Source organism: Rousettus aegyptiacus, unplaced genomic scaffold, assembly GCF_014176215.1.
Source record: "Rousettus aegyptiacus isolate mRouAeg1 unplaced genomic scaffold, mRouAeg1.p scaffold_m13_p_8, whole genome shotgun sequence".
NCBI lineage: Eukaryota > Metazoa > Chordata > Mammalia > Chiroptera > Pteropodidae > Rousettus > Rousettus aegyptiacus.
Window position 1 is genome coordinate 9,830,657 of NW_023416311.1, and position 24,794 is coordinate 9,855,450.

The 24,794-nt window shown below is 45.4% G+C and overlaps 1 long non-coding RNA gene across 1 annotated transcript; it reads left to right on the forward strand.

Moving 5' to 3' along the window:
* The first annotated feature begins 1,274 nt into the window (after window positions 1–1,274).
* On the forward strand, window positions 1,275–7,543 carry LOC118606614. The gene is made up of 3 exons (XR_004952553.1): window positions 1,275–1,372; window positions 1,555–1,805; window positions 7,371–7,543. It is a non-coding gene; the product is annotated as an uncharacterized LOC118606614 (long non-coding RNA).
* The last annotated feature ends 17,251 nt before the right edge of the window (window positions 7,544–24,794 follow it).

The following is a 24,794-nucleotide window of genomic DNA, read 5'->3' on the forward strand; positions in this document are numbered from 1 at the left end:
GCCAAAATCCAGAACGAAAGCGTTGCGACTGAATGTTTTCCTCAAGCTTCTGTTCCATTAGAAAGTTTGAGTTTTCATGTTAAGACGGGACCGTCTTTGGTTTGCCTGGGGCCTGCAGAGAGCTCAGGATTATGGGGGAGAATATGCTCCGGCAGAGGGCAGAGGGCAGGGTCCTAGTCCAGCGGCAGCAAACAAGTAGGTGAGCGACTAGAAATCATTTTGCCCTTTTGGGCCTCACTTTTCTTAACTCTAAACTTAGCTACAGGACAGACAAGGCTTGGTAACCTTGGTTGCCCCTAGAGAGAGAAACTAATTAGCTGGGGACCACTTTGGGGAAATTGTGTACCGAATTGGCCTAAGAGCCACACTCGATTTGACTGGAACTTCCCACTGCCCCCAGGTACCTTTGGGAGCCTATGAACTTTACACACACACTCCGACCGCCTATTCATTAAACAAGTATTGTATTCCAGGTCCGTACACTTAGAATGGCCGGTCAAGATCCTTTCATTTATCACTCTCACAATTTCAAACACAAAGCTGGATCATAGCTCCACAGAAAATCCATTAACCGATTATCCAGTTAACCAATTAATCAACCAATCGATCAGTTCATCAGCATATTATCCAATTATTCAATTAGGGTAGCTATCTGGCTCACCGAGGGCCATGTGGAATGGCAAGAATACTTAAGAAGAACTGGCCATCACGTCACTCTAGTAGTCACACTGTGAGGGTCTAAGTGCGTTTAACGGCACTTTCTTCTTAAGAAACAATTAAAAATGTGACATATCTCCCTCACCAGATACGCCACCCGTTTCTATGCACTGAGGTTTTTGGCCAAAGCAGCCTGGCTTTCATCTGGGATGGGCTCCAGGCTGCTGCTGGAAGCAGGGCTCCCAGGACTGGACATGTGAGCCAGCTGTCTAAGCTGGACCCTGGGACTCTTGGGCAGGTGAAGGTGGAGAGACTGTGACCATAGTCCTGGCTGCTGGGGGACAGATTGTGACATAGCACAAGGCTGTCCCCATTCTCAAAAGCACTCTCAGCACCTTCAGGGTGCAAGACTGTCTCTGAGCACGGTCATAACCTTTGCCCACCCCCCTGGACTCCGCCACTCCTGGGCTTCGGCCCTGCAAACAGCTCGTGAATCCCACACGACTGGCTTTTGTGGGTACCGTTGTACCAGCGACTCTCTGCCTGTTTTATTATTATACAGGTATGATGAGGCCAACAGATGAGAAAACAAGTACCATTGATAAGATAGTTTGTTATTGATACTTCCCAGGAGCAGAGGGCATGCCATACTTTGCAGGGCCACATGGAGAAGCACCAGGTCGTTCAGGATGCAGAGGGCAAGGACAAGATGTGGGTGAGAGACTTTACTGAGGTTTCTGTGAAGACAAACAGGTGGGGCGAGGCAAATATTCCTCCAGATCTGAATCCCCTGGGCCCACCACAGACCCTGCCCCCCAGGTCCCGGGGTTTGCCCGGCAAACATGTGCCAAGTCAATGCGTTAATCGTGCCTTTACGGTTTCCATTGCCTCCCACAGCGATGATCCATGTGGACGTCCTGGGGGCAGACACTCGTGCTGCCCGTCCTGGGTCCTCTGTGCTCTCCTCTGCTTGAAGTCAGACCAAGTCACTAGCACGTCTGCACGTCGGGCCAGCCGGGCGCCAGATGGGGGGTGCACCTCGGCTCAGGAGTTGATTTCCCAAGCAACACCAACACGTGTGCCCGCCAGACAGGGCGCCAGGGCCCCGCTACGGACAGGACTGCCCCCGTGCCTCAGCCCGTGGGAAAGTAAGTGGCTCAGTCTCCCACCTCTGCTTTCCCAAGAGAGTCCCGGGGTCCAGCTTAGACAGCTGGCTCACATGGCCACTCCTGGGAGCAGGCTTGCACTCATCCCAGATGAAATCCAGGCTGCTTTCGCCAAAAACCTCAGGGCGTAGAAACGGGTGGTGTTGCATCTAGCGAGGGAGAAATATCAGAGTATTGATCATCGCTTAATAAGAACGTGCCATTAAACGCGCTTAGGCCCTCGCAGTGTGACTACTAGAGTGACGTCATGGCCTTGTCCTTCTTAAGTATTCTCGCCGCTCCACGTAGCTTCTAAAATGACAGCCAGAGCCAGAGCTGCTTGGTGCCATTCACAGACAGGCTCCAGCCAAGGGACGGGGCGGGAGGCTGCTTTCAGCTGCCAGGGCTCATACTTGTGGGGTCTTCCCTTTGCATAAACATTTCTTCCTCAGCTGTTGCTTGCTTTGTGACATTTGTCCCTAGGGAAAAGAGAGAGAGGAGAGAGGAGGCGGGAGAAGTAGACACACACACACGCACGCACGCACACGCACACGCACACGCAGCTGCTTCTAATATGTGTGCTCTCTGGGAGGTGAGGGACGGGATGGGATGGGAGGGAGAGACAGCCGTTGGGCCAGCAGGGCTCGGAAACCTCTCATCCCACCCCTGGCGTCCTGCCCAACCAGTGCCTCGGCTGGGGCAGCGAGGAGTAGTTCAGCAAAGCACGATTCATTCCGTCTTCCAGCCACACGTATTCAGCTGCCAGTATATGCCGGACGGGTGATAGGAGCAGAGGGGTTAAAGCATAACACTCGGTTTTCCTCCAGCACCGGGGTTCTAGCTGAGGAGTTGATTCGGTAAAGATGCAAACAACTTGGCACCCTGTAGCTGCCATTGAAGGTGCTCCTGATTCATCCCAAAGCGTGTCAGTTGGCCTTTCTGGTGGAGGTGATGCCTCAGCCGAGCCCGGATGGAGATATGTCAACCATGTGAAAAAGTGGGAGGAAGGGGAAGAAACCGGATGGACCGACGGAAAAGACAAGCAGGAGAGAAGGGGCATCGCAAGGTCAGAGAACCGCACGAGCCCAGTCTTCGCAAACCTCAGTCCGGAGATCTAAACGAGGTCACGTCAGTTATATTAATGGATGTGCTCAGGTCCCGGAAAAATCACGCCCAGCTAAAAGTCCCTCAGGCCAGGCCTTTCTCAACTTCCGGACACACCCCAGTCGGTTCGGGACCTTCTTAAAATGAGATGATTTTGAGCGTGGGAAAAGGTGGTGTGGGGGGACTACGTTAAGAATTAAAGCTGGCGTGGTATGCGAGGGCCAGATTAGTCAGTCACTCAGTCATTCGACAAGTATTCATTGAGCATCAACTATGTGCCAGGCGCTTGGCTGGACACCGAGACCACAGAGGCAGCCGTGCTCCCCACCCTCATGCCCTGGATGGTATAGATCACAGAGTTCCCGCGGGTACGAGCTAAGGTCACAGGGAGCCAGGCGATACAGGATTTAACCTGGGACATGGCACGATGGGACCTGCATCTTTAAGTGTTCCCTCTAGCGCCCATGTGGAGGACGACCTAGAGGAAGACGTGACTAAAGGCAAAATGACCGCTGTCCATGCACAGGTTTAGGTGAGAAGCGATCAAGGTCTGAGCCGGAGCAGCGGTCATGGGGCTGGGGGCAAAGGAGAAGGGCCGACATAGCCCAGGAGGCCGCGTCCACAGGATTTCGTGACTTCGTGGGCGTGGTGAAGGAGAGGGGAGCGTCCCCAGGTGGGAATGGAGGGACAGGTACCGGGTTCGGGGAGACATCTGTTACACTTGGTTTGGATCACATGGGATTGAGATCATCTGTGGGCCCTGTAGCCAGGCCCATCCACTCCTATATGACAGTCTTACACTCAGGAAAGAAGTCGGCCGACTCCTGGATCAGATCTGCCTGTGGTTTGTTTTTCTAAGCACTGTGCATCCCAGGCACAGCCACACCATCCGTGTGGGCTCCAGCCGCGGCTGCGTCCCCAGACCCTGTGGCCACAGTATTTTCTATGAAATGTTTCCTTCCTGGTCCTTTGGAGAAAAAGGATTTGCCAACCCTGCCGTGGAGAACAGGCCGGCACAGGCTTCCTCTGAGACTTGCAAGAGACCCAGGAGGTGAGCGCTCCATGGACCCTTCCAGAGAAGGGTCTGGTCTGCTTGTCTAGACCCAGAAAAGATTCCCCCTGTCCCCACTGTCCCCTCTGTGGCCCTGCTGGCTGCCTGGGGTGCAACAGGGCCCCTCTTTCTTCCAGACTCCAGCTCAAGAGTCTCTTCCTCACCAAGGTTTTCTGAACACAACCTCAAATCATACAGCCTTCCATCCACCCCGCTCCCCAAACACGCCGGACACTGCCCTGCACACTTTTCTGACACATCCAGTATCTCGCAGACACCCACGAGCCCGAAGGAGCAGAAAAGACCCCTCCGTGGCGAGCAGCCCTGGTACCCTGTGCACACCTATGCAGACCTGCGGGCCGAGGAGGTGCGAGGACCTCACCAAGCAGGACCCGGAAGTGCTACTGGCTGTCCAGGCCTAGCGCAGAAGAGACAGGAAGAAAAGGAGGTGAGGAAAGAGAAGACCAGAGCAATGATCGAAGCGTGTCAGAGAGAGAGCGGAGCCTGGCCCACATGACCGAGAAGGCCGGAAGCCATGGGAGCAGAAGGGGCGGCCGAGAAGGGGCCTTTTGTTACTCTATTAAATCACTCAAAGGCTTTGATAAAAATGTTTAACATCATTTAAAGTGAATTGAGAACATGCATTTCCTCTCACGAGAATGCTCTTTTTCCTTCTGGGGTCTGCCTAGTGATGCTGGCTTAAGATTCCTCTGGGAGCCCCCCTGAGCCTCCTCCCCAGGGGAGCCTCCCCGCCCCTACCCCAGCATTGACACTCATGATGCAATGACTTGCTGTTGTGCTTTGCTCCCCCGGATGACTTGTGGCTGCCCGAGTAAGCTCCCTGTGGCTGGGTCCCATCTTCTCATGGCCTCGCCAGGTCAGATTGTGACAGGCGCCGGCCCTGCGAGAAGCTGAGGCTCAGAGAGGGTGACTTGCATATCCGTGGCCGTCCAGCCAGGAACTCATGAGTGGGGCCCGGGTTAGAGTCCAAGTCTGCCGGGTCCACACCCTCAGTTCATTCCATTCATTTGTGCCGCTGCCAAAAATATGGTTTTAAAAAGTGCTGACTAATAAATGAATGGGACTACAGCAAATTAAAAAGCTTCTGCTCGGCAAAAGAAACCATCAACGAGGTAAAGAGACAACCATCCAAATGGGAAAATAAATTTGCAAGCAACATCTCTGATAAGGGCCTAATATCCAAATTATACAAAGAACTCATATGAGTCAATAACAACAAAAAAAACCAAACAATACAATCAAAAAATGGGCAGAGGACCTGAACAGACACTTCTCCCTAGAGGACATACTAATGGCCAACAAACATATGAAAAGATGCTCAACATCACTACCTATTAGGGAAATGCAAATCAAAACCATAATGAGACACCATCTCACACCTGTTAGAATAGCTGTAATCAACAGGACAAGTAATAAAAAATGTTGGAGAGGATGCGGAGAAAAAGGAACCCTCATACCCTGCTGCTGGGACTGCAAATTGGTGCAGCCACTATGGAAAACAGACTGGAGGTTCCTCAAAAAACTAAGAATTGATCTACCACATAATCCAGCAATCCCTCTGCTGAGTATTTACCCCAAAGACTTGAAAATTCATATTCAAAAAGACATTTGCACACTGATGATCATAGCAGCATTATTCACAGTGGCCAGGACATAAAAGCAACTGAAATGTCCTACGATAGATGATTGGGTAAAGAAGCTGTGGTACATATACACAGTGGAATTTTACTCAACCGTAAGAGGAGATGAAATACTGCCATTTGCAGCAACATGATGGACCTCGAGATAATCATGCTAAGCGAAAGAAGCCAGACAGAAAAAGTAAAAAATCACATGATATCACTTATATGTGGGATATAAACCTAAAAGCAACAAACAAATGTGACAAACAAACAGAGACTTGGGGACATGGACAATGGACTAGTGGTTACCAGAGAGTAGAGGGGTGGAGAAGGAGGGACAAGATAGATGGGGTAATGGGGGTCAACTATAGGGCGGTAGGAGGAGGGTGAAGTGAGTAAAGGGGATCAAATATATGGTAGCCGAAGGAAACTGGACTTTGGGTGGTAATCACACAATAGAACATACAGATGTCAAATTATGATGTACGCCTGAAAATTATAGAATCGTATTAACCAATGTTACTCCAATAAACTTAATAGTAAATGAATAAATAAACGAACAAATAAATAACTAAACAGAAATAGAAAGTGCTTACTTAGTAAAGTCCGGTGAATAAATGAATGAACGAGTGGATGGGTGGGTGAGTGAAGCATGTATCATTGTAAAACTGTTCTTTGCTATCAGGAGGCTAGTCGAAAGGACCCCGCCTTCTCATCCCTTAGTATCTAACTAAACTTACTGTGGCCTCTAAGACACTTCCTTCGTCAGTCTACCTTGAAGGTCAGGTGTGATCGCCGAAGCAAAAGTATCGTATAACCCGAGAAAGTGCAAGATCAATGCATGATTATGTTACGGCTAACTTGTGATTGAACTGCTTTCTTTTCTTGACATTCGAACCATTCATTCCTTAACTCATTCATTCATTCTTACTCGAGCATCTATTGGGTACTGGGAACCGGGGGCACGAGAAGACAGTTCCTTCCCACAAGGCAGGAAGGAAAGTGGCTGGTATATCGCTGACGGGAGCTGGAGAGGGACGAGACCTTAACCTCTAGAGTGATGAAAACATGAGCGCATCCTTTGGCCAAACGCGGAGATGCTCCGCCCAGTCCCGATGCCTGATTCTGGTCACCACAGGCCAGGTCGAAGGTTCTGAAACATTTGGGCATTGCGGATAAAAAAGGAGCCACGTACTAAAGCTGACGAGCTCTGGAGAGGTCTGCATGACGGCCCTGCACACTCAGAGACCAGAAGTACCTATGGAGGATGCCTGCCTAAAAGCAGGCCCTGGCGGGTAGTCACATCCTGGGCCTCCAGCTCCCTTCCACTGTCTTTTGACATCTAAGAAAACATGCCTTGGAAATGTCAGAATGATCCCCTGTATCCGGACCCCTCAGGGCACAACCACCGCACCAGAGCACGAGACCATGGAGCCCCTCATGGTTATCTCGTCCCCTGAACACCATCTCTCTGTGCCGTGAAGGTGAATTATTAGCTAACCTGCACCCCCCCCCGCCCCCCCCGTGTAGAAGAGCTATGTGCCCGTCTGTTTCGCTTTTTAGCCAACCCCAGAGATTTTCCCACTTCGCTTTCTGTCTCCACCAGGGGGTTTCACGGAACTTTCCTTATGTACGCACCTTCGATTCTAATGTCTAAAATCAGCTGTCGTACCGCCGTTCTCTGGAGCGTTGTCTCAATCCGCTGAGATTTTGCTTCCTGCCAATTTGTCATCAATTTGGCTCACATAGACTCTTTAATATTTTCTACAGGTTTGGATGTTTCTTACGTCGACATTTACCCAGGAGCTTGAGAGGATGCGCCCAGCCGGCCCGGCAAACAGCCTCTGCCGTGGCGAATCCACCATCATCGCCCGTCGGCTCGGCCCATGAGGCCAGGTGCCCTGCCCGCCCCGGGCAGCAGGACTTACAAGGATTCACTCTGGCAGCGAGAGACCCAGCTGGCGAGGGGCTGACATGTGCAAAGACAAAGAGCAGGGCCTCTGCATCAGGGACGTTTGCACTCTCGTGCTGGTCTGGTACTCACCAGCTCCGCATCTACGTATCCACAGACAGGCGTGCGTCTTAGACATTGCCCAGTAGAGACGGCCTCCTGCTCTGCCTGAGCCCCGTTTGCTGACGGTGGTAACCACACAGATGTCGCTTTCAGAGAGTTGGCTATTCCTGGTGATTATAATAATAACAATAGTGGCGGCCACCTTGTTTTGAGCACTTCCTCCGTGGTAGGATCGGAGACATAGGTTCTATGTACATGACCGTGTTTTAATGCTCATCACAACTCTGTGAGCAAACATACTATTATCCCAATTTCGCAGATCAGCAAACATGGACTCAGAAACACTAGTTAAATCATTCGCCCAAAGACACACGGTTAACGGGTGGTAGAGCCTGGTTTTGAACTCAGGTCTGATTCCATAACTTGTGTGTTGAATCTACCTTCTAGGTCAGTGCCAGACCAAGACTTGCATGAGTGAAAGAGTCACAAGGACATTCCTTTTGCTTACTGTTCCCTCTGCTAGCATGACCCCACCCCACATCTGGCACCTTCTCTGAGACGGCACCTCCTCCTCCTCCATCTTTCCTATCCCTTCTTCTGCTTTACTTTTGTTCATAGAACTTACCTTACCTGACATCACGTCCTACATCTGTTGTTTGTTTATTGTCGGTCTCCCCATTAGACTACAGAGTCTTCAGGGATGAGGACTTGGTCTTGCTCACTGTGCTGAGTCGCTAACACCTAAAAGGAAGTCTGGTCCACAGAATATATTCCCAAAAAGATGCGTTGAGTGAATGAATAGACTTTCTGCTAACTCAAATGATGCAAAGTTGAAACGGTGTCACGTAACATATTAATGAAGCCTCGCTTGGCTTGCAAAATTCGAAGGGGTTCAAATATTTCCAAATTATAAAACTTTATCGACATTCGCACAATTTCAAAGCCAGTAAGACAGGGAGATTAAAAGCTGCATGGACGCAGCTAACCACGGTTAAAAGAAAAACCTCTGTTTCTGTACTCTTAACCTGACACCAAATGTGTAGGTTTTCCCACATCACACAATTCTCTAGGTCTCGGGGGACCCTGACGGGGTTTCCTACAGTTTAACTCAATTCTGACACTAAGTTATCAGCGTTTGCCCAAATGTCACAAGTTAAGTGCTCAATCCCCAACTTCACATACTGATGGCAAGAGTAGGTCCCAGGTCACCCACAACTTCTGTCCAACGTTGGAGGTTCCCACAACCCCCCTCCTCACGTTCAATAACGTGCTGGAGCAGCTCCCAGAATCCACGGAAATGGCTTACTTACGATTACTCATTTATTAGACAGGATTGGAGAAGTTCTCATAAAACTTTAGAGAACACGTTTGATGGGATAAAGTGTACTATAAAGAAGCTCAGATGGCCCCTGACACCCCACCTTGTTAATTTCTGGGAGAGGACTCTGCAAAAGATTAGAGCCAAGAAAACGTAAAACAACACTCATAAGTCAAAAATAAACAATAATAGTTAGAGACCTGCACTTCTTGCTACTTGGTATTTATTTCTGCGGCAACAGTTCTTGAATTCTTCCAGTCCTAAGCCACCCCTTGCCTAAAACATGCCCCAACCCCACCGCCCACTACAGGGTCCCATTTCGGGGGAAAGGAAGGCATCCGTCACATGCTACCCTTTGGAAACTGATGGATGTTAAGCTGGTGGTCCTCCATCCTTTAACAGAAGGAACCACTGCATCCCATTTCAAGGTGATGCCATGGGGTGAGCTCCCTGAAGCACTGGCACCTGCTCTCTGTCTGGGCGCCCTCCACCTTGTGTCCCAGGTAAAGTGCGTGGCCCGTGGAAGAAATGCTGGTTCTATATCCTATATGGGAAAAACACACACAAGGAATGAAATGAAACCTTCTACTCAGTTGGCCTACACACTCTCGCAACCTGTTTTTCTGCTCCTTTCTGTTTTACAGGCGTCTGTCAAAACGCTCTCCTGCTGTCATGGCCAGCGGCCCTCAGGCCTGGACGTGCCTCCTCACGGTCATACTCCGCTGTGTGCACAGGCTCCTGCAGGCTGTCTCGGCTCATCCGAAAAAGCTAGAACAGAGTGTCGTTTGCTTCATGTCGGCCTAGAGGATTCCGGGTCTACAAATTCAAGACAGAGAATAAGGCCTACATAGAAACAAATGATAATGATGGTACAACGTATCAAAACTTTTGGGACGTGGCAAACGCAGTCATGTGAGGAAAGTTCATATCATGACAGACCTGTCTCCAAAAACAAGAACGAGCCCAAAGAAACAACCGAAAGCTTCATCTGTAAAAACTAGAAAAGAAAGAACGAATGAAGCCTACAGTCAGCAGAAGAAAAGAAATAATCGAAATTAGAGCAGAAATAAATGTAATTGAAAACAAACAAACAATAGAAAAAATAAATGCAACAAAGAGCTGGTTCTTTGAAAGGGTTAATAAAACTGACAAACCCTGGACTAGACTCACTAAAGAAAAAAGAGAAAGGACACAAATAAACAAAATCAGGGATGAAAGAGGGGAAATTATGACTGACATCACAGAAATACAAGGGACCATACATGAATACTATGAAAAAGTATATAATATCAAATTTAATAACCTAGAAGAAATGGACCAGTACGTAGAAAAATACAACCTTCCTAGATTGAATCAAGAAGAACTGGAAAATTTGAATAGATCAATCAGCAATATGAAAATTGAAAAAAATCATCAAAAACCTACCAAAAAGTAAAAGGCCAAGACCAGATGTCCTAGCCAGTGAATTCTACCAAACATTCAAAGAAGATTTAATACCTATTCTCCTCAAACTCTTCCATAAAATTGAAGAGGAGGCAATACTTCCTAACTCATTTTATGAGGCCAATATCACTCTGATACCAAAACCTGGTAAAGATGACACAAAAAAAGAAAACTACGGACCAATATCTCTCATGAACACAGATGCAAAAATCCTCAATAAGATGCTAGTGAACCAAATACAGTAACCTATTAAAAAGATTGTACACCACGATCATGTAAGCTTGATCCCAGAGGCACAGGGGTGGTTCGACATACACAAATCGATTAATGTGATACACCACATAAACAAATTAAAAAATAAGAATCATATGATCATATCCATAGATGCAGAAAAAGCTTGTGACAAAACACAGCATCCATTTATGATCAAAACACTTAACAAAATTGGTATAGAAGGAAAGTATCTTTACATAACAAAGATCATACATGACAAGCCCTCAGCCAACATTATACTTAATGGTGAAAAACTAAAAACTTCCCCTCTAAGATCAGGAACAAGGCAAGGCTGTCCACTATCACCACTGTTAGGCAATATAACAGTGGAGGTCCTAGTGAGTGCAGTCAGACAAGAGAAAGATATAAAAGACATTCAAATAGGAAACGAAGAAGTCAAACTATCACTATTTGTGGATGACATGATTCTCTCTATAGAAAACCCTAAAGACTCCACAAGAACACTAGAAACAATAAGCTAGAAACAATAAGCAAATATAGTAAAGTCTCTGGATACAAAATCAATGTTCAAAAATCCATAGCATTCCTATGCTCTAACAATGAAGTATCAGAAAAAAGAAGTGGAAATAATAATTCCTTTTGCAATTGCAGCTAAAATAATAAAATGCGTAGGAATAAATCTAATAAAACATGTGAAGGACCTTTATATGAAAATTATAAGACTCTATTAAAAGAAGTCAAAGAAGAGACAAAGAAATGGAAAGGTATTCCGAGTTCTTGGACTGGAAGAATCAACATCGTTAAAATGACCTTATTATCTAAAGCATTGTACAGATTTAATGCAATCCCCATAAAAATCCCATCAGCATTTTTTAAAGAAATGGAACAAAAAACATCAGATTTGTATGGAGGCACAAAAGACCCCAAATTGCCAAAGCCTTTCTGAGAAATAAGAACGAGGCTGGAGGCATCACTCTACCTAACTTCAAATTATCCTACAAAGCGGCAGTAATAAAAACAGCATGGTATTGGCAGAAAAACAGACACACGTACCAATGGAACAGAATCAAAAGTCCAGAAACAAACTCATATTTATATGAGCAGACAATTTTTGACAAAAAATCCAAAAACATACAGTGGAGAACGGAAAGCCTCTTCAATAAATGGTGCTGGGAAAACTGGAAAGCCACCTGCAATAGAATGAAACTAGACTGTTGTCTATCACCACACACCAAAATTAACTCAAAATGGGTGAAAGACCTGAATATAAGACCTGAAACAATAAAATGCATAGAAGAAAACATAGGAACTAAACTTATGGACCTTGGACTTAAAGAGGATTTTATGAATTTGACCTCAAAGGCAAGGGAAGTAAAAGAAAAAATAAAGAATGGAACTACCTCAAACTAAAAAGCTTCTGCTCAGCAAAAGAAACCATTGACAAGGTAAAGAGACAACCATCCAAATGGGAAAATAAATTTTCAAGCAACACCTCCGATAAGGACCTAATATCCAAAATATACAAAGAACTCATATGAGTCAATAACAACAAAAAAGAAACAATACAATAAAAAAAAAAAAATGGGCAGAAGACCTGAACAGACACTTCTTCCTAGCAGACATAAAATGGCCAACAAATATATGAAAAGATGCTCAACATCACTAGCTATTAGGAAAATGCAAATCAAAACCACAATGAGACACCATCTCACACCTGTTAGAATAGCTGTAATCAACAGGACAAGTAATAAACAATGCTGGAGAGGATGCGGAGAATAAGGAACCCTCACACACTGCTGGTGGGACTGCGAATTGGTACAGCCACTATGGAAAACAGTATGGAGGTTCCTCAAAAAACTAAGAATTGATCTACCACATGATCCAGCAATCCCTCTACTGAATATTTACCCCAAAGACTTGAAAACTCATACCAGAAAAGATATTTGCACACTGACGATCATAGCAGCATTACTCACGGTGACTAGGACATGGTAGCAACTGAAGTGTCCTACAATAGATGATTGGCTAAAGAAACTGTGGTACGTATATACAATGGAATATTACTCAGCCATAAAATACTGCCATTTGTGACAACTTGGATGGACCTCGAGATAATCACGCTAAGCGAAATAAGCCAGACAGAAAAAGTTGAAAATCGCATGAGATCATGTATATGTGGGGCATAACCCTAAAAGCAACAAACGAACAGGACAAACAAACAGAGACTCATGGACACGAACAATGGACTAGTGGTTACCAGAGGGAAGCGGGGAGGGGGGAAGGGGGAGGGGGATGAAAGAGGGATTTAAATCATTTCTTCAAGTAGAGAAATAAATATAAATAAATAAATAAATAAATAAATAAATAAAAATAAAAAAGAGAGAATAAGGCCTAGGGCTCAATGTTGACCTGCCAAATAATGTCCGAGTACAGAAGAGAAGCATGCAGGCTTGCTCTCTCCTCCAATAATCCCGACCTGCATATATCACTCAGTAACAACAGTAAGGGGAGTGGTGAAGAGAGAGGGAGGGAGAGAAGAAGAAAGAGGAGGAGAGAGGGAGGGAGGGAGAGCGGGGCCGGGGGGGGGGGCATACGACACAGTGTGCACAGTGAAAGGGTATCTAGGTCCATGGCAGGGAGACGTGGTTTTGAAATTGTGTCCGTAGGCTCAAGAAAACGAACCATGTTTACTACTTTCTTTCCCAGAGATAGTTTCCCAAAGTTCAGATGAGAACGTCTGGCCATCGAGACGGAAGCACAGAGGACCTGACTTAAGTGGTACATGTGGGGGTTTTAGGCTCCATACTAGATCTCAGATATATGAAGATTAAAAACACTGGCACTTTCCAGCAAAAATAAGGCAGTGTTTGCTGATCCCATACTAAGCAAATGTATCACCTACAGTGGAACAACAATTCAAATGACTGTGGATTTTCCCTAAAAATCCATGGAAGTAAGAAGAGAAGTGTACATCTTCAAAGTGCTTGAAGAAAAAAAAAAATCTGTCAACCTAGAATTTATACTCAGTGAAAATATCCCTCAGAAGGAAGATGAAATACGGACTTTCACAGGCAAAGAAAAGGTAAGAGAATTCATTGCCAGCAGACATGTTCTAAAATAATTATCAACAGGAGCTCATTTGACAGGAGGGAAATGATACCAGGAAGAAACTTGGAATGTCAAGAATGAAGGAAGAGCAACACAAATGTTACCTATCTGGGTAAATAGGATAGACAATATATTCTTTTCCTATTGAGTTATTTAAATTATGTCTGACAGTTAAAAGCCAAAATTATAACATTACCTGATGGGGTTCTTGATGTACGTAGATGTCATATATACAAGAGAAATAACAGGGGAAGGTAAAGGTACCGATACAGTGGTAAGAATTCTTCATTCAACTTGGGTGGTAAAATATGGATTTTAAGTAGATTGTTAAGAATAGAGTATAATCCTTAGAGCAATAAGTTATAAAGAGATATACTCAAATAATAAATAATTAAAAGAGAATGCTGAAAAATAATCAAGTAACCTAAGAAAAGCAGGAAAGGGGAAACATGAGAATGAAAAACAGGACACAAACAGAAAACAAATAATAAAACCATAGGTATGAATCTAAAAATATCTCGAATTATGCTAAATATGTACATTCTAAACATACTAATGAAAAGACAGAGATTGGAAAATGAATTTAAAAAGATATGTCTCAGCTATATGCTAGCACTTAAAATTTGACATTATAGTTAAAAGTAAAAGAATGGAAAGAGATGTGCCTATCACACAAGAATTGAAGAAAACAAGACTATCTACAATTACATGAGACATACCAGACTTCAAAGCAAAGAAAATTACCAGAGATAAAAGACATTATGTAATACTGATACAACTCAATGAACCAAGAAGACATAATAATCCTAAAAATAGAGCTTCAAAATATATGGAGCAAAAACTGACAGAACTCAAAGGAGAAATAAACAAGTCCAAAAATATAGCTGGAGTATTCATTTTCTGTCTCATTAATAAATAGAATTAGAAAATCAGAAAGGATGTGACGAACTAAATAATACCATCAACCAGCTGTACCCAACTGATGTTTATAGACTAGTACACAGAACAACAGCAGATAATACATACTTTTGAAAGTGCACCTGGAACATTCTCCCAGATAGACTGCTTACTAGGTCATAAAGCAAACCTTAGCAAAAGTAAAAGAAATCATACAAAATATGGACTCTAGTTGAATTCAACTCTAAACAAATAACATAAAGAGAACAGAATAATCTCTAAACACTTGCGAATTAAGCAACACATTTCTAAATAATGGGTCCAAGAAGATGTATGGAGGGAAATTAGGAAATACTTTGAATTGAACAAACATGAAAATACAATATATCAGAAAGTTGTGAGATGTCACTAGTGCTAAAGAGGGAAATTTTTGTAGCATTAACTGCTTATATTAGGGAAGAAAAAAAATTCTCAGCTAACCAGCCTAAGCTTTACCTTAAGAAACTAGAAAAAGAAGAGCAAACAAATCCAAAACAAGCAGAAGGAAAGAAATAATCAACATGAGAGCAGAAAACAATAACATTAAAAATGGAAAAATAATAGAGAGAATGACAACCTAGTTATTTAAAAGGTCAATAAAATGGATAAACATCTATCTAGACAGACAAAGAAATAAGTAGGAAGATGCAACTTACCAATTTCAAAAACAAAGGAGGGAATATCAATCATGACGGCCCCCATAGACAGTAAAAGGAAAATAAGAGACTACCGCATCCAACTCTACATGAACAAAGTTTTACATTTAGATAAAATGGACCAATTACTTAAAAATCAAGAATTAAATAAGTCACTTAGGATGAAATAAATAATATGAATAGTTCTACAACCATTACAAAAATTGAATTGATGGTTTACAACCTTCCAAAAAGGTATTTCCAGACCAGATGTGGTCTCACTGGTGAACTCCAGCGAACATTTAAAGAGGAAATCAAAGCAGTTCTACACAATCTCTTCCAGAAAATAGAAGAGGAGGGGATAATTTCCAATTTTCCAATTCATTCCATGAGTCCGGCATTACCCTGATGTCAAAACTAGACAAAAAACAGTACCAAAAAAAAAAAAAAAAAGGAAAGGAAAGGAAAAGAAAAGAAAAAAAAAAACCAACCATGGGCCAATATTTTGCATGAATGTTGATATAAAAATTCACACCAAATTAATAGCATATCGAACCCAGCTATTTATAAGAGGACTAATACACCACCACCAAGTAGGGTTTATCTTGGGAATGCAAGGCTTACTCAATATTTGAAATTCAGTTAATGTAATCTGCCATATTGACATCTAAACATGAACAATTGTGATCATAAATACAGGGAAAGCATTGCACAATATTTAACAGCCATTCGTGACAACAATTCTTCGCAAATGAGGAATGGAGAACTGCCTTGACCTGTGAAAGGGCATCTACAAGAAACCTACAGCTAACCTCAGACAATGGCGAAAAACTCACGCTTGCCCCCGAGGTTGGCAAACAAGGCACGGATGTCACTCTCACCATTGCTAGCCAGTGAGCTAACACACGCCACCCCCCACCCCCCAAAAAAAAAAAATCAGAAAGAAGAAATAAAAATTGAGCCTATGCACAAAAAGCGGGAAAATCTTAAGTAAAACAGAAACAAGTCTCAGAACTAATTAAGTGAATTTAAGAAAGTCACAGGATACATGACCAACATGCAAAAAATTAAGCATTATTTCTACATACTGGCAATGAGCAATTGAAAAACAAAGTTTTGAAAATACTGCCTGTCATAGTTTTCACCTGAAATGAAATAAATAAGTTAAAGTTATGACACTTACTGTATTAAAACATAGATTTTTATTATTTATAGCATAATTCTTTGGTATAAGCATGCCCCGAGGATTTCATGAGACGTGCTTATCCTAAAAAGTCATTTATTCTTTGTCTGAAATTCAAATTTAACTAGACAACTTACATTTTTATCTGGCAACTCTGATTTAGGAATCAATCTAACAAAACATGTACAGGACTTGTATGCTAAAAACTACACAACGCTGATGAAAAAAAACCAGAGGATCTACAGATATGAAAGACATGGCGTGCTCACAAATTGGAAGACTCAACATAGTGAAGCTGTCAGTTCTCCCAAAATTGACTTATAGATTTTATACAATTCCAATAAAAAAAACTCTAGGGGGATTTTTTTTGTAGACATGGACAAGTTAACTTTAAAAATTTAATAGAAATGCGAAGGAACTACCACAGCTACGACAATTTCGAAAAAGAAGAAAGCCCGATATGAAGACTTACAGTATTTCTACAGCAAGTACAACAGCGTGATGTTGCCGAAGGGATAGAGACACGGATCAGTGACTGAACAGGGGGTTCAGTAATAGACCTCCGCAAATATGGCCGACTGACTTTTTGCAAAGATGCAAAACAAAAGAAATCCAATGGACAAAGGGCAGTCTTCTCAGCAAATGGTGCTCGAAAAATTAGACATTCACATGTAAAATAATGAATCTTGATGAATACCTCATACCTTACATAAAAATTAACTTAAAAGGGGGGAGGGAGGGGCCATTCTATAGGGGTCATTCCATGGGGGTCATTATCATTCACCAATAAGAATAACTATATAATCTGGATTTCTTAAATTTCAAATCATAATGTTCTAGGATTTGACTGTCCAGAGAATGGCAGAGTTGTACAAATGGAAAGATGTTTGTTTTGTATGAATCGGGGCAAGAAGGCATGAAAATTTCTGAACTGCCCCAAACAGGTCTTGGGTTCAGAGTGTTCACAGGGACACATTACCCAGTCTCTGTAAGGGAAGTGGGACATTGTGAGGAAAAAGAAAGATGGCCGAAGGCAGGCTCCCACCCAGCACCCTCAGCAACTCTCAAGCGGAAGTGAGTGAGCTCTCCTCCCATGACGCAACTATGTGGCCTGTGCGCATGTGGCTTGGCAGGGTGTCACCACTGTTGACCTGTGTATACAAAGACACTGACACCCCGTGAGGCTGGCTGTGCCCTTTGCTGGAACAAAGAGCTATGTCGCAGTTGCCTACGGCTCCCTGTATTTTCATCCAAGTGCCTGAGCCTCGTAGCCCTTACCTAGGCGCCTCAAATCTGCAGCATCACAGACACTTAAAGGGATGGGAGACAGGAAAAGGGAGAATGCATTGTATCTGAAAAGACAGATTTCCTACATGACAAGGCATTGCCCTCTAGACCTCTGAGAAGAGAACACAGAGGGGCTCTGAGACCAGAGGGGTCCCCATGGCCTCAGAGCCAGTGAGCCTGGAGGAAGTAGATAGTTTGGCCTCATCCAGGGAAGAACATTAAAAACAATAGCAACAACAAGAGCAAATATTCATTCAACAATATTTATTCGATAAAAAATGTACCGAGCACCTACTATGGCCCAAGCTGTGTCCTAGGGAGTATGGACATAATGAGCAGGACGAAGCGCAGATGAGAAGGAGTTTATGTTCCCGAGTATGGCTGGCAGGGCAGCCCCGAGGGAGACACACGAGTAGGCACATAAATAAATGAAGAAAATAAGCAGACGGCGAGGCAGCCAGGGACTGACGTGGGGGACTGGGGGGGGGCTACTCTGCAGAGCCTCGTAAGGGACGGCCTCCCAGCAGGTAACGGAGGACTCACACCCTGAGGCTGTGAGGCTGAATCCAAAGTCAGAGGAGAAGCTTTGGAAGCCTCAGAATCTGGGACCAGCTGGCCAAAAGGAGAAAAAAATGCAAAGAAAGAAAAGAAATACCGATTCGCCCAGCTTGGTGCTGGTAGAGTATGTGGGACTGAGCCCACCATGACCCAGATTCCCACAATATAATGCAGAGATGAAAATGAATGAAAGGTTATTTTTAATAAAAAATAACTCTAGTAGTCAGGGCATTAAGCCTTAGTTTTAGGGTCAGAGGGCATTTGCAGACCTGGGCACATACCCCCTGTGACGGTCAAGCCCGAGGATGCGGGCAAGGCTCACGGTGGCACAGAGGACAAGAGGCGGGCTCCTTAGCCTCCTGGGTCTGCATGACGGCCCTCACTGCTAACACGAGGAGTACCTAGACACTCGACGAGAGCCGCCCGTGGCTTTGCACAGCGGACTTAGTTTTATGTGTATCCAAGTTCGCAGTTAGTTCATTCATTCATTCAACAAATATTATAACTGCAACCTGTGTCCTTAGGAGCACATTAAGCTATGACGATGTGAAATTAATTCTATTATTATAGACACAGCATTATGGGAACAAGAAGTGAAGAGTGCTCAGAGACACCAGCGCTTCATTCAGGGTGCTCCAGGGAAACAGAACCAATAGGAGATACTGATAGGTAGGGAGATAGGTTGGTGGGTAGGTGGGTGGGTGGGTGGGTGGGTGGGTGGATGGATGGATGGACAGACAGATCAATGATGATGATAGATTGATAGATGATAGATAATAGATAGATTAGATAGATAGATAGATGACAGATTGATACATGATAGATGATAGATGACATATAGATGGATGTATATAGATAGATGGATAGATAGATGATAGACTGATATATAATAGATGATAGATAGATGATAGATGATGGATGGGTGGGTGGATGGATGGATAGATAGATAGATAGATAGATAGATAGACACTTTTCAAAAACTTTTAAAAGAGCTGATCTGAAGCCTGAGAAATTTAAGACTAGAGCTCTGTTTTCCTCCAATGTGAAAACCTTGCCAACAGCATTCCTCAATAGCGACTGTCTGCAAAAGGGCGGGAACAGCCCATGGGCACCAGGACACCTCTCCTGATACTCTGCAGGCCCCACCACAGGCCCCAGGCCCCCTAGTCAGGTGCAAAGATGAACAAAAAGCAGGCTTTGTCCTTGCTCTGTCCTCCAAGAGCCAGAAGAGCAGAGGAAACAGTAAACAGCTCCCAGGTCAGGCGCCCTCAGCGATGAAGTAAATCCAGCTCTGCCTTGTTCTCTTGGAGACAAAGCCACCTCCTCTCTAACCCACAGGCAACCCCACCTTCCTGCAGAAGTCAAAGCAGGCCGTGTGGCGCTGAGGGCCTCCCTTGTCCCCCCGACCCCTCTCTGACTCGTCTCTGCCTCCTCTGCTCCAGCCTTCTCCCATGCTGTCCCTTTGAGCTGTCTCCCTAGGGGCCTGGACAGGCCTCCAGAGCTCCTTCATCCACCACGGCGCTGGACACTTCTTCCGCTTTGCTTTCTGGGAGTTCTTCTTGCTGGTCCCTCTCGGACACCTCCACCTGTTCTTTGTCTGTCCCATTTGTGGCTTTTTGCCTCCCCTCTTGACCTCTTTGTCGTCCATTCTCCATCCAGCAGCCAGAGCGACCTTGTCCAAACAGATCTCAGACGTGGCCAGTCTCCTTCTCAAACCCCTGCTGGCCTCCCTTCGTTTAGAGGATAAGACCCAAAGCCCTCCCCCAGGGTCCCCACGCCCTTGATGACCTGGCCCGGGCTGCGTCTCCCCTGACCCCAGAGCTCTCACTTTCCAACCTGCTCCTCCGGGCAGACCGGCCTTCTCGCGGCTCCTTAAGTATTTCCAGCTCAGGCCCCGCTTGGGGTCCTGCCTCACGGTCCCTCTGTCCCAGCTCCTCCTCCCTTAGACAGCCACATGGCTCCCCACACCCCACGTGACCCCCACCCCTGTTCTAGCGCTTCCTCATCAAAGGGGCCTTACCTACCCTCCGTCTCCACTCGACAACCATCGTGGTTCACAGACAAGTGTGACGTACATATTAAACGCTTGTCCACAGCCGTCCCCTTCACAGCAGGCTACATTCTGAGGGCAGGGACTTTGTTGGTCTTATTCCTTTCTGCATTCCCCAGACCTAGCAGACCGACACCCGCGAGGCGTTCGAGCAACATGTGAATGGATGAATCAAGAATAAAAAACTATATGAATACTTCAGACATTCTAGCTTCACATAAAACTCGCATGTGGTCATTGACTTGCCAGTACTTCGAAAAAGGGCCAAAGCCTTTTCTTCATTCAAACGGTCCCCTAATTTGGGATCCTTGCCATGTCCTCCCTTGCATAAATCACAGTTATAATGTGTTATTTACGATGTCAAATTTCAGTTCTTGTAAAGCCCCACGAGCTGTTAAAAACCCTTGAAAAGCAATGGCAGTTCAGAACCCTTCCCTATTCTTATTTTCCCCCCAATCTCCCCTACATTTAATTTTTTTAAATAATGAATTAATTTTTTATGGCGACATTGGTTAATGAAATCCAATAAGTTTCATCGGTACACTTTAACAGTAAGGTATATACATATATTTACACTGTGTGTTCACCTCCCATAGTTAATTTCTTTCTGTCACCACATATTTGACCCCCTTTACCCCATCTACATCCCCCCTCTTCCCACCTCTTACCCTCTGGTAACCACTAGTCTACAGTCCATGTCCATGAGTCTCCGTTTGTTTGTCTTGTTCCTTTGTTGCTTTTAGGTTTACATCCCACATATAAGTGATATCACGTGATTTTCAACTTTTTCTGTCGAGGTTATTTCGCTTAGTGCGATTACCTCGAGGTCCATCCATGTTTAACTTAAAGCAAATCTTTAAGTCAATTTGCCTTTATTGAGTCTTTCCAAATCATTCAACTGAGCTTTCAAAGAAGGGACTCTTCCGTTTTAGGCTCCTCACATTAGTTTACAGGATAGTAATTGGTCCACATAGCATGGACGTATTACAACAGCATGTGCGGTGGGTATAAACCGGTTTAGGAACAAGGGTGACCTAGAGAACCAGCCGTGCTCACCGCCACGGCCGGCGCGTCTGCTCGGGTGTGTCCCCTTAGAGGGAGTCAGAAAACTGAGCTTCTTTTGTACAGCAGTCCCTGCTCCTCTGAGGAGGGTACACCACGGGTCCCCCAGGAGATTCCTGAACCTCAGCTGTTATCGAATGCTATATATACTTTTTTGTTTTTTTCTATACATAAATATCTTTTGGAAAGCTCACGGGAAGCACTTTATGGCTTCTCTCCGGCATATCCGAATCGCCAGCATCGCTCCTCTCGCGCTGTGAGGCCATCATCAGAATAAGGGTCACGTGAACGCAAGCACTGTGGTCCTATGACAGTCGACCTGATACCGGAGACGCTATGAAGTGACCGCCGGGCGGTGAGCATCTACCACGGGGAGGCACTGGACAGAGACGACCACGTCCTGGGCGGGGCAGAGCGGGGCTGCACAGAATTTCACCACACTGCTCCCAACGGCGTGCGACTTAAAGCCTACGAATTTTGACTTCTGGAACTTTCCGTGTAACGTTTTCAAACTCGATCGCGGGTCACTGACCCCACGGAAAGGGGACCCGCAGATTAGCGGGGACTACGGCGGGGTGCGAGCCCCTGACATGACACGTGCCCATGCTGTTGGAAGCGGGATGGACCCCCCGGAAGAGCCAAGAAAAAGCAAGATGAGGTCAGCTCAATGCAACGAGGATCCAGGCGTAACCTAGGGAAGACGTTTCCTTCTGCTTGCCCTGGCCAAAGACATATCTGCCACGAGAAGGAACATAAGTTAGTATAAGAGCCATAATAAATGTTGGGTTTCAATAAATAGAATTATCCTCTATCATTTGGTGAGTAAACCAAACTTATTTCTCATTGTCTAGTGAGGATGATTCAACAGTCATTCTCGATTCTTTTGTGGTCCTTTAATAAAAAATAAATTGATCCCTTCAGGTGTTTTTAGAGACAGATATCTGAACGCAGAGCGAACTTAAGTTTTAACTCTCACTTTCCTCAAATGGTAACATTTCGTACAACTCTGATGTCTCAGTCGCCCTGTTCTGTTCTGTCACCTACGTGCTGGCAGAGACCTTCGGCCTCAGCTATGGACCTTGTCCCAACAACGCCTCCCATCCTGTCACTTATTGAGACAATCCTCCTAATGGCCCCACTGCCGAATCCTGGCCCTGGGGCATAACACTCATCCCCACTGGTTGTGGGATGTTATCATCATTCCTTCTTCTCAGGTGTATGGGCTTCAAAAGCCCAGTGACTTCCTGAACAGGCTCGGGCCACCCAGGGATGGTCACAGGCCCAAAAAGCAAAATTAAGTGTTTATGATCTTGCAGGCAAACGTTCGCGATCCTACAGCTTTTAAGGCAGCTTTCGAATTCTCCATTAGAAGGAGAGGGATGAAGATCAAGACCAAGACGCTGTCCTCTGGGGCATTCCCATGGGTGCCTGGTACCAAATTGATTAATTGATTAACTGGTTAACTTTTTAATTGGCTAATTGAATAATATGAGTTTTGGAGGTGGGCATTCTTGGAGACTGGGCCTCCTGTGAGCTAGGTTGGTAGACCCTCAAAGTCCCTGTGAGCAGGCCACCATGCTCCAGGCGGTCCCGCAATTGTGAACTCGTGGTGTTCGAGGCTCATTTTCCCCACTCTCTGTTCTAATTTCCTTCTGTGTCTCAAGTTATTTCCATAATAGGTGTTTCTCCCTCTACTCCCATACTTGCCTTGAAGATCAAACTCTCTGAGATGATTGGAGACCGTGAAGCTGAAGCCAACGGCCCATCAGAGGACATGATCAGGGAGGTACTTCTCTCCCAGTGAAGCGAGGCTGATGAGCCTGGAGAGAGGCAAAGAGCTGGCGGCCGGGAGTTTCTGACACCGGGCAGCTGAGCAAAGCAAGACTGGCCAGGCGTTGTGGCCATGAAGTCTGTCCTATCACAAATCAGGCCCCCCTTCCCAAATGTGTCAGCCGAGAAACGTGCCAGATGCTTGGAATTTCAATATCCAGCTGCCAAATTTGGGGCTGAACTGGGGAATTCTAAGATTGCTTTACAAAAAAAAAAAAAATTAGAAGCCGAGAGAGACATTTCTCCAAAAAAATAAAAGCTGTCCACAACAATTTCTGTAGCAACTATATCTATGATAGAAAAAAAGTTTCTGGTGTTAAGAGAAGGATTTGGAAAAGCAGTGCATGTCCTTCAGCCACTAAGATGAAACTCAGACGATATCTGAAAAGAAACAAATTTTGTGATGTGCTACATTTACCAAAGGACAAAAGGAATCGTATCTATTACCATTGCAACAAAGCAAATCCCTCTGCGTATATATATGAGGACAAGGGCTGGAAGGTGTGGAGTTGAAGGGACAAGAAGAGTTGCTAGTTGTTTCTACAAAACTTTCTTTAAAATTATTGCCTTTTCACACACACACACACACACACACACACACACACGACAAACCCATCACACAGTTTCCTAAAACCAGGTCTGCTGTGCACACTTTGGAACACAGTAAGATGCTGGCTGCTCTATTAAAGATGACACAACCATTGACCTGTCCAAAGAGCATTTGTAACTCCCCACCGCTTGACCGCTTGACGCAGATCCCTCTGCCCCAAAGTCACAGCCCTCCGAGTGGGTGCCTATTGGCTCAGGCTGTGTCTGTCCCCCTTCCAGCAAAATCGCAGCTCTTGGCCCCTCACACGCGTGCCGTTCTTCTCCCAGCCTTGTCCTGCTTGCTCTTGTCATGGCCTCCGCATGCGAGGCCCACCCTGAAACCTCGTGGGATATCCCGCAGCCGTGCGAGGACCCCAACACGGGTTCCATTGACTCGTGGTTCCGACACGAGCAGCCTCAGAGACTCCATCTATGTTCTGTGGACAGAGCCCTGCCGTCGAAGCTCATGGCTTACATAACTGTTCTGGGAAGCACTGCAACTATCATGTGTCAGACATGCTCAAGCTCCCAGCCCTTCTGGAGCCCCCATGATGCTAGCGTGCACCCTTCCTGGACCAACTGGGATGCCCTGCATTGAGCCGTCATGACTGGGAAATCCCCTCATCCCACCGCAGTCGGAGTGGGTCTCATCTCAACCCACAGCGCCTCCACAAGCACGCAGTAGGTCTTCAGTAAATGTTGACGCTGGGAATGTCTGGCCCAAGGAAGCCACACCGCGCCTGCCCACGTGCCCGGATGTACAGCTGTGCAGTCTCTTTCTCTCCCCATCTCTCTGCCCACCCTGTATCTACCCATCAGAACAGCTCACACTCCACTTGTGCTCGAGCATCTCCCCCACTTTGCCTCTCACCTCTGCCCTCTGCCCTCCACTCTCAGAGTTTTATTCCTGACCTGCCACGTACCTTGTCATACAGTCATTCTCTGCAC